Raw genomic sequence first — 8545 nt, 5'->3', positions numbered from 1 at the left:
AAAGTAGATCATGCTTTCGTCATTGTGGTGAAGAACCCTAACTGGATAAGAGTGAGATTAGGACCAGAATCGGCAAACCGGGTCTTCCTTCTGTCCAGAAGAATGAGCTCATTTCATCCTGATCCAAATTCTGTTTGTCTTGGGTGCACGTGAACTGAGACCAAGAGGCCACGGAGTGGGTCAATGTACTGCCCAACAGCAACGTGCTTGGATCATAACACATGGATCGTCATGTTAAAAACCTAGTCGAAGGTCTTCCCACAACATAAGGACAAATGAGAATCAATTCAGAAAATTATCGTTTGTTGTTTAAGAATACAAAAATGACTCACAGTCATTCTGGGAGTCACTAGGTATAAGAAAACATGACCTCACAGAGTCAGCTGGAGAGGGCTGGTCATCTTCCAGAGAAAGTCAGCCTCTGACATTATTACACACCCTCCTTAGTTCAGAGATTATCGTAAAGCCCAAGGGAGAAAACTTTCCGCCTTGAAGGAAACAGGCTTTATGAAAGCTCAGCCTTGTCATCACTTCCATCAGCCGCACACACTATTCCCCATTTCCTGAAGGCCTTTGTTGTAAATCTACCTGATAGAAAACAGCATAATTGAGTTCTGTATTTGCCAAAACAAGTCACTCACGTACTAACGTAATAAGAGGTTGCTTTGTAAATTAAATGGGGTTTCATATCAGATATTCAAAAGGATTTTATCCTTGCCTCATTAATAATGACTGGGTTTTATTAACCTAGTGCAAGCTACTTTTTCCAAGCAAAAATAAGCACTAAAGAATCCAGGAACCAAGGCTAAGCTGTGAGTGCGTCAGCAGAGAACAGCAAATTAGGACTTCTGTTTTCAAATCTAGGCTCCAGGGCCACATTATTCCGCCACCCAACACCTAGATAATTGGTTTATGCAGCAGGGAAAATGTCCTCTAGGTTAAGCCTGTTTACTAAGAAGCTCAGCAGAGAATGGCCTGTCGATCCTGACCTCAAGGTCTATATGGATTCAGCTGAGATGATTAAAAAGGAGAGAGAAAGCTGAAAATCAACAAAAACACAAACTCAGCAGTTATCCTCAAGGAAAGAGAAGTTTGCTTAGTAGAGACTGTTAAATAAAAGCATGAGAAGATGCTTTTTATAAAAAGGACAATAAGTCTATGGGCAAATGCACAAGTCAGTACCCTGTGTCTCACAACGGCAACGATCAGGTTGTGTTGACTGAACTCCAGGGTGCGTCCAGTGTGTAGTGCGCTGGCCCCATATACCAGAGGTGGTGGGTTCAACCCTGGTGGATGTCACACAGACCAAAGGCAGCAAGCTTTTCTCGGTACACTTTAGCATGCTTACACGCTGCTGCAGGTGCTTGTTAAAAACACAGATGCCCAGCTGCCACCCTCAGAGGCTCAGATCCAGTAAGTCTCAGGTGGGTCTGGAAACCTTTATTTTTCTTGGAGAATCATATCAGGTGGTTCTCATGCAGACTGCACTTTCAGAAACACTTGATATAGCAAATACCGTAAGGTGTATACCAGACCAGAACCCTACACATTGCAAAAATGAGAAGGCTAATATAATTTTGTGACCGTTTCATGAATAAATCAATACATCTAAAAGTTGTACAAAAGCTACGTTTTTTAAAACTCATAGGTAAGTGTTTGAAGGGGCTAGTCAGCCCTCATATGAGGCACAAAAGTGAACCCAAAGGCAGCTGGTTTATTTAACAGGTAATATTAATTGGTGTCCTGCATGTTAGTGTTTAGTGGTAGTCTAGCGTTCTCTGCCTTGGACAGATGCATATTAGAATCATTTGGGGGCGGTGCCTGTGGCTCAAGGAGTGGGGTGCTGGCCCCATATACTGGAGGTGGTGGGTTCAAACCTGGGCCCGGCCAAAAACTGCAAAAAAAAAAAAAAAAAAAATCATTTGGAAGCTTTTAATGACTGGATTCCTGAAGCCCCAGCACTTAGATTTATTAACTCAACTCGTCTGGACTGGAGCCCAGGTGTGGGTGTGTTTCTAAAGCTGCTCAGGTGATTCTGAAGTTCAGGTGAGAATCTCTGTCCACCTCCTGTACACACACAGGACACACACACACACACACCCTTTTAAAAAAGAGGAGGAAAGGAAAACTAAAAAAGGAAACTACAGTCATAGTGATTTGTTTTTTGCAGTTCTTCCCCTTTCATTTTTTTGGGTCTTTTTTAACATTTCAGATTATTATGAGGGTACAATTAGGTGACAATGTCTGCGTTTGCTAAGCAAGGTCCCTGATGTAGTTGTGCCTATCACCCAGGAGGTGTGCCATATACCCTTGCATTGTGCCCATTAGGGGAGAGCACACCAATGTCCCTCCTGCCCCTAACTTGAATTAAATTGAGATTTTCTCTAGTGTGGGCCTGTATTAGTTCCTTCATATTACAATTAAATACATTGGATACTTGCTTTTCCATTCTTGTGATACTTCACTAAGGAGAAAGTTCTCCAATTCTATTCAGGTTAATACAAAAGATGTTAAGTCTCCATCTTTTTTATGGTTGAATAGTACTCCATAGTGTACGTATACCATGGTTAATCCATTCATGGGTTGATGGGCACTTGAAAAATATGGAAAGCTTCATGAATTTGCATGTCATCCTCACCCAGGGGCCATGCCAACCTTCTCTGTATTATTCCGATTTTAGTATATGTGCCGCTAAAGCGAGCAGCACAGTCATAGAGATTAAGTGATTTGTTGGGGCCAGAGATCTAGCAAGTGCATGCTAAGGTAGCCTCCAGGGTCAGAAAATTAGCAGAATGGGCCCGGGAAGGCAAGATTTCCTGGCTGAGAAGAAATGTATAAAACCACTGGCTGCTCCCTGCAGCCCAGGGAGCGAACAATCTTCATTGAGCAAAGGGAATTGCAGAAAAGACTATCTTGGGGGGGGGGGGTACAAAGCTTATAAAAAAGTGATGTTTTCTTTGATGAAAAGGGACAGAAAAGCACTGGAAGGCATAAGGAAGTATTCGAAGGAAGCAGATCACTCCCTTCCCTGTGGTGAGCAGAAACTAGGTGTCCAAGGGTGGCATGATGTGGGGGTGAGTTTCGCCCCCCTTGCCCTCCTGCCCCCCGTGCCCCAGACCAAGTTCTTTGTTAACAGCACTGCCTCCCCTGAGCCCAGGCCCGGCCCACTCTTCTCACCAGCACTCATCTCTCACTAGCCTATCAATCAGATTGGGCACGCGAGTTCAAGTCTACTCACCTTCTCTGGCCTAGTGAAAAAGGTCTTTGTGCTCAGATCTAACTTTGAGTACCAGCTTGGCCCATTCCTAGCTGTGGGGTCTTGGGCAAGTACTTGGTAGGTCCTTAACAAAGCCAGCCACAATCGTACGGTGTCTGTAAAGTCAAGGGGATGAATCTATCATCAATAGCCTTGGGGTTGAAAGAAGAAGTAGGTAGGACTCCAGAATGAAGCCTTGGAAGGCCTTATCTGGTAAGCGCCTTAGCCCATGTGGAATCCAATATTTTAAAAGAAAGTTTCAAGTTGTGATGAAATAAACAGGATTTGCCAAATTACATCACTCACTGCCTGACCCACTGACTGCACTGGGGGCAAAAGCTGCCATGACAAAGTGATTCTCTGCTGCGTGATGTTTGCAGTTAGTCCCTGGATTAAGAGAGCTCGGGAAACCAACCAGTGGGGTGAGACACTCAGGGCCCAGGGCCTGCAAAAAGGAGGGAGGCTCCGCCCACCCCCTCACCCCACCTCCTCTGTCCACATCGTCATGGAGGACATTTCGTGCTAACCCCACAAGGGATGTTATTATGCTAATGGCATCTATTTTACCAATCAGAAAACAGAGGGCAAGGAAGATAGATACGCCCTCGTGGAAGTGGCAGACTGAGACGTGAATTGATACAGTTGGAGTTCAGAACCCGAGTTCTTTGCCAGGCGTAAAACATGGTCATCAAGATTCCTTGGCAAAAAAAGAAAAAAAAAATCCTTCCAGTGAGACTTGTACCTAATATTCTTGTGTTTTCAGGTCACTCAAATTATTAAATTAATCTACAAAGGGTGCCAAAATGGTGTATACACGTTTTAAGACAGGAAAAAAAAAAAAACTATTAAAATTGTAATACTCAAGTCACATTTGACTTCTGCAACTACAAGAGACACAAGATACGATATGCAAGATAACAAATGTTATGGTCTGTATCAAATATTACAATTTCAATAGTTTTTCCTTTCTCAAATTGTGTATACATTTTTTCAGCACCCTCTGTATAGGCAACACCCTCCATTACATAAGAGCCCTGATCCTGTTCTGTTACGTTTAGCTCAATGAAAGAATTATAGAGGGCAAAAGCATTGTAAGCTAGTGAAAAGCAATTAGTTGTAGATTTATCGATTTGCTTTGATTTGCCCACATGAAAGAAAGTAGACTCAAATTGTTTTTAATAAATACTCTTCCGTGTGAGAAACCTCCCAAAGTAAGACTTTAGGTCCTTTAAGAGTTGGAACACTGTTGTTGGCAAGGAACACGGAACCCAAAGGTCAAGAAAGTAAAATAAAGCCAGTCTCTTTATATGCTATGTGCTGTAGATTCAAGATAAAATCTCATGGAACAAAAGTAAGATAAAGAGCTAAGAATGCACAGTGATTTTTTTTTTCCTTCCTTTGTAGTGGATTATTTTGAGCTGTGTGGTGTTGACATGTCTGCATTGGTGGCCATAGTGGCCATGAATTTGAGCCTCAATACTGCCAAGATAGGGAAGCCTTCACAGAGGGGCTGGGGAGTTTTGGTAGGTGTTTGAAAGAGGATAGAACTGGTAGATGCTTAGAAACCAGTGGCTTTTAAACCTGCACTAAAATGCAATTTCTTTTCCTGCAGATACACGAGAGAGGATTTTATGTTAGAGAAGGATTTGTAGTTTCAAATAGAACAGCATTATTGTGACAAAGTTGGCTTTCTGTCTAAATGATGTATTTGCTGAAAATTATATCTGTGCCTTCCCTAGGTGCTCACAGCGGGTTACAGCTTACAACTATATTTTGAAAATAAGTCCTCAAGCAGTAAGAGCAGAAGTTCTTTATAGTGATATTGATTTAAATGTCATCATCCATCAGCCTTGGAATTCTGATGGTTTGAGTTCCTGGATGAATGTTGGAGGTAATTCCTCAATCTAACAATATAGTTTTGGGTGCTTCTAGGATTTCATGAAAACGGAAAAAGTTATTTGGTCACATTTGGACTGCAACTTTGAAGGGCTTAAAAAATGTGCTGGGAAATTTGGACCAAATTTTCTGAAATAGTGTCTATTTCTTTCTCATGAATCCATCTATCAAAAGGTCAAGTGAAATGTCTCATCAGGTAGGTCAGGAATTATTCATTTCAAAAGTTTATAAGATGACATGGCCCAGGAAATGACACCCAGAGAAATATCAAAGAGAGTGAGACCAGAGATGTCAGAATACCAAATGGCCTTCAGACCAATCGGCTTCCTTCAAGCCATAAAATCCATGGATTGGTGTCTGAGAGGCCAGCTCCTGTGGTCTTCCAGATACTGAGGCCCTCTGGCACAGACCGGCCTCATGCTCTGGGAGAGACTGGAGATGTAGGGGGAAAAACAAGATCTTCCAGGGCCCGTGGATCCTCGGAACATCATTCATCAGCTTCCACTGCCCTGAGCTGAGGAGCTAATTTAAAAAAAAAAAAAAAAAGCATGGATTGCATGGCCTGACAAATATCATACAGGTGTCTAAGACTGTGTCTGTCTTATATCCCGGAAGTCAGATGTGATATGGGATGCCAGGCCTAACTGGCAATTTTGGAACACAAAATTGCCTCGAAATTGCAATATATTTAGAATAATACTTTGCTTATTAGGAAATTAATGAGGTAGAAACAATTATATACTCAAGGCTTTAAGGATTCTTTAGAGAAAACAAGGCCAAACAGTGACTATCTTAAATTGCACGGGCAGAAACTAGGGATTGCTATGTTTGAACATTTGACACGTAAATCCTAAAGCAACTGAAAGAAACTAAAGGCGAACTGGTAGTGAACTCAGTGAAGATACAAACACTGTTCTAGAAACGGGTTATGGATTACTAAATTAGGGACATCAAGAGACAAGTGGATTATGCCATTCTTTTTTTTTTTTTTTTTTTTTGAGACGGAGCCTCAAGCTATCCCCCTGGGTAGAGTGCCATGGCATCATGCTCACAGCAACCTCCAACTCCTGGGCTCAAGCGAGTCTCCTGCCTCAGCCTCCCAAGTAGCTGGGACCACAGGCGCCCGCTACAACGCCTGGCCATTTTTTGGTTGCAGCCATTATTGTTGTTTGGCGGGCCCGGGCTGGGGATTCGAACCCGCCACCTTAGGTGTATGTGGCTGGTGCCTTAGCTGCTTGAGCCACAGGCGCCGAGCTGATTATGCCATTCTTAATATTTTCTTGCTTTCTATTTATCTAGTACAGTAGAACCTCTATAAGTTGACCACCCAAAAGACTGTAACAAACTGATCAACATACGGAGGGGGTCAATATAAGGAAAGAGGCTCACTGTACTGATACGTACTTGTGGTGCATGCCCAGTCTATGAAAATGAGGTCAACTTAAGGAGGTGGCCAACTATGGCGGTTCTACTGTGTTTTATTTGGGTTAGTGTATCTTATTTACTATTTCCAATATTATTAGATTATCTTCTCAATTCTTTGTAACTTTTTAATAAAACGAATCCATCAGGTTATAATTTAATTTGGAAACTAAATAAAAAATAAAATATTTCAGAAAATATTTCCACAGCAAGATTGATGGTGGTGGGGAACAGGGAAGAAGAGTGGTAATAAACAAAGAAAATAAGTCACATATGGCCGGTTCTAAAATATCCTTTCATAGCTTACTATGTATCTCTTTATATTTGACAATTTGAATTTTCTTTGTTTTCAAAAACTAATTGACAATGGAAATTTCTCTTAAGCAGTCCCAGATGAATTTCTGTCCCTTAATTAAATCAACTGGCTGTTGTTATGTTCTACCACATAAATTAAATTTGTTTCTATTTCAAAAGCTTTGTAAAACTTCCATAAAGTGATAATAGAAAGAAAAATGCTAGCCGAATAACTGTTGGCAAAATAAAATCTGGTGAATTTTGAGCTGTGCAGATAATCAAATGCTAGGAACCCATGCTTTGGCCACAAGGACATCAGACTTAAGCGGAACAATTCAGGCCTCTAATATTTCCACATGTTTTGCTCTCTTAACTGTGCATGACTTTTGGGTTGTGTAGACAATCAGCAGATTCTGTCCCCAGTGCAGCTGTTCTCTGTAGCTCTGTGGTGCTCAGGGAAAAAACCCAATAATTAGAACCAAGAAAGAGGAATAGAAACATTTAAGTCTCTTGGTTTTATAAAAGACTCACTTAGAAGTGTTAAATTTACTTTAATTTTCAAAGAGGATGTGTTCTAGGGCAATTGCTTAGCCTGGAACAGTGACAGAGCCACGTAGGGCGTATGCTAACTGGTGTGGGCAATGCCCCGTGCCCCCTTTAGTGGGAACTCAGGTGAAAGTGGGCTTGTTCTTAGGTGTGCACTCATCCACTCTTCTTTTCTGGTTGCACGTCCTATAACAGAAACGATTTTACATAAAGACTGAGGGTTACAGTGACAATCAGAAGAGGTTAAGAAGAAGCTCATTCCACCAGTGTGCTGGCTGAATTAGGTTATTTCACTGGGTTCCTTGATTATCCTTTTGTGTTTTTACTGTGGAAAAACACTGTTTGCATCTCTATGTAAAAACTTGCTGTGTCCTTATTAGTTACTGTGGCTGCCATCTTAATCTGTGCTGTGATACCTCATCAACTGGAAACCGGTGATCCCTGCTACTTCCCTCTCCCTACAGCCAACAGCCTCTGTCCTGGGAATCCCCAAACATCTCTCAAATTCATCTTCTTCCCCTTATCCCCACTGACAATGTCTTGGTTCAAGCCAATCAGGATTAACCTGGATTTGGGCAAAGTCTTCTGTTTCCTCCCCTCCCTTCACACTATCCCTTGCGGGATCTTTGAAAGCACTAGCGGAAAGGTGTTCAGGACTGCTGTGGTTTAACTTCCAACCCAAGTCTCCAGCCTCTCTCCTCCCTCTGCCATTTGCCTTTTGGGCAGGCCTCAAAGCACAGTAGAAGGAATATGGGCTTTGGGGTCAGACTAGGATTCTAATTCTGATTTAGCCACTTATTGTGTAAACTTGGGCCAGTTATTTACTTTATATTTTTCATGCAGTGTGTGGGGCATTGGATCGAATGGGTACAGGGTCTGTAATGAACCAAATAGACATGGCCCCTGCTTTCATGAAGTGGATAGTCTAGTGAATCACTAAGTACTTAGTGGTAGCATGTTTCTAAAAGATAAAGTATGTCTGAGACTTTTAGTTGCCTCCTGCAAATTACCCACTCTCCCCTCTCTAGCTGGCAAGTACTCTGCTGAAAGACCACAGTTCCCAAATTCCCATAGTGTTTGGGATGACCACTGGTGGTCATTGAATGGAGCTTCTGGGACAACTATTGAAAA

At 42.0% G+C, this 8545-nt stretch overlaps 1 non-coding gene across 1 annotated transcript; it reads right to left on the bottom strand.

Moving 5' to 3' along the window:
- Positions 1-2597: 2597 nt before the first annotated feature.
- LOC111723967 lies at positions 2598-2707 on the bottom strand. The gene has a single exon (XR_002772368.1). It is a non-coding gene; the product is annotated as a U6 spliceosomal RNA (small nuclear RNA).
- Between the last annotated feature and the right edge of the window lie 5838 nt (positions 2708-8545).

The sequence above is a fragment of the Otolemur garnettii genome, unplaced genomic scaffold (genome assembly GCF_000181295.1).
Source record: "Otolemur garnettii isolate 467f Iridium unplaced genomic scaffold, OtoGar3 scaffold00017, whole genome shotgun sequence".
Taxonomy (NCBI): Eukaryota; Metazoa; Chordata; class Mammalia; order Primates; family Galagidae; genus Otolemur; species Otolemur garnettii.
Note: the sequence above shows the minus strand (reverse complement) of the source record. Positions and strands in the feature narration are given on the sequence as shown.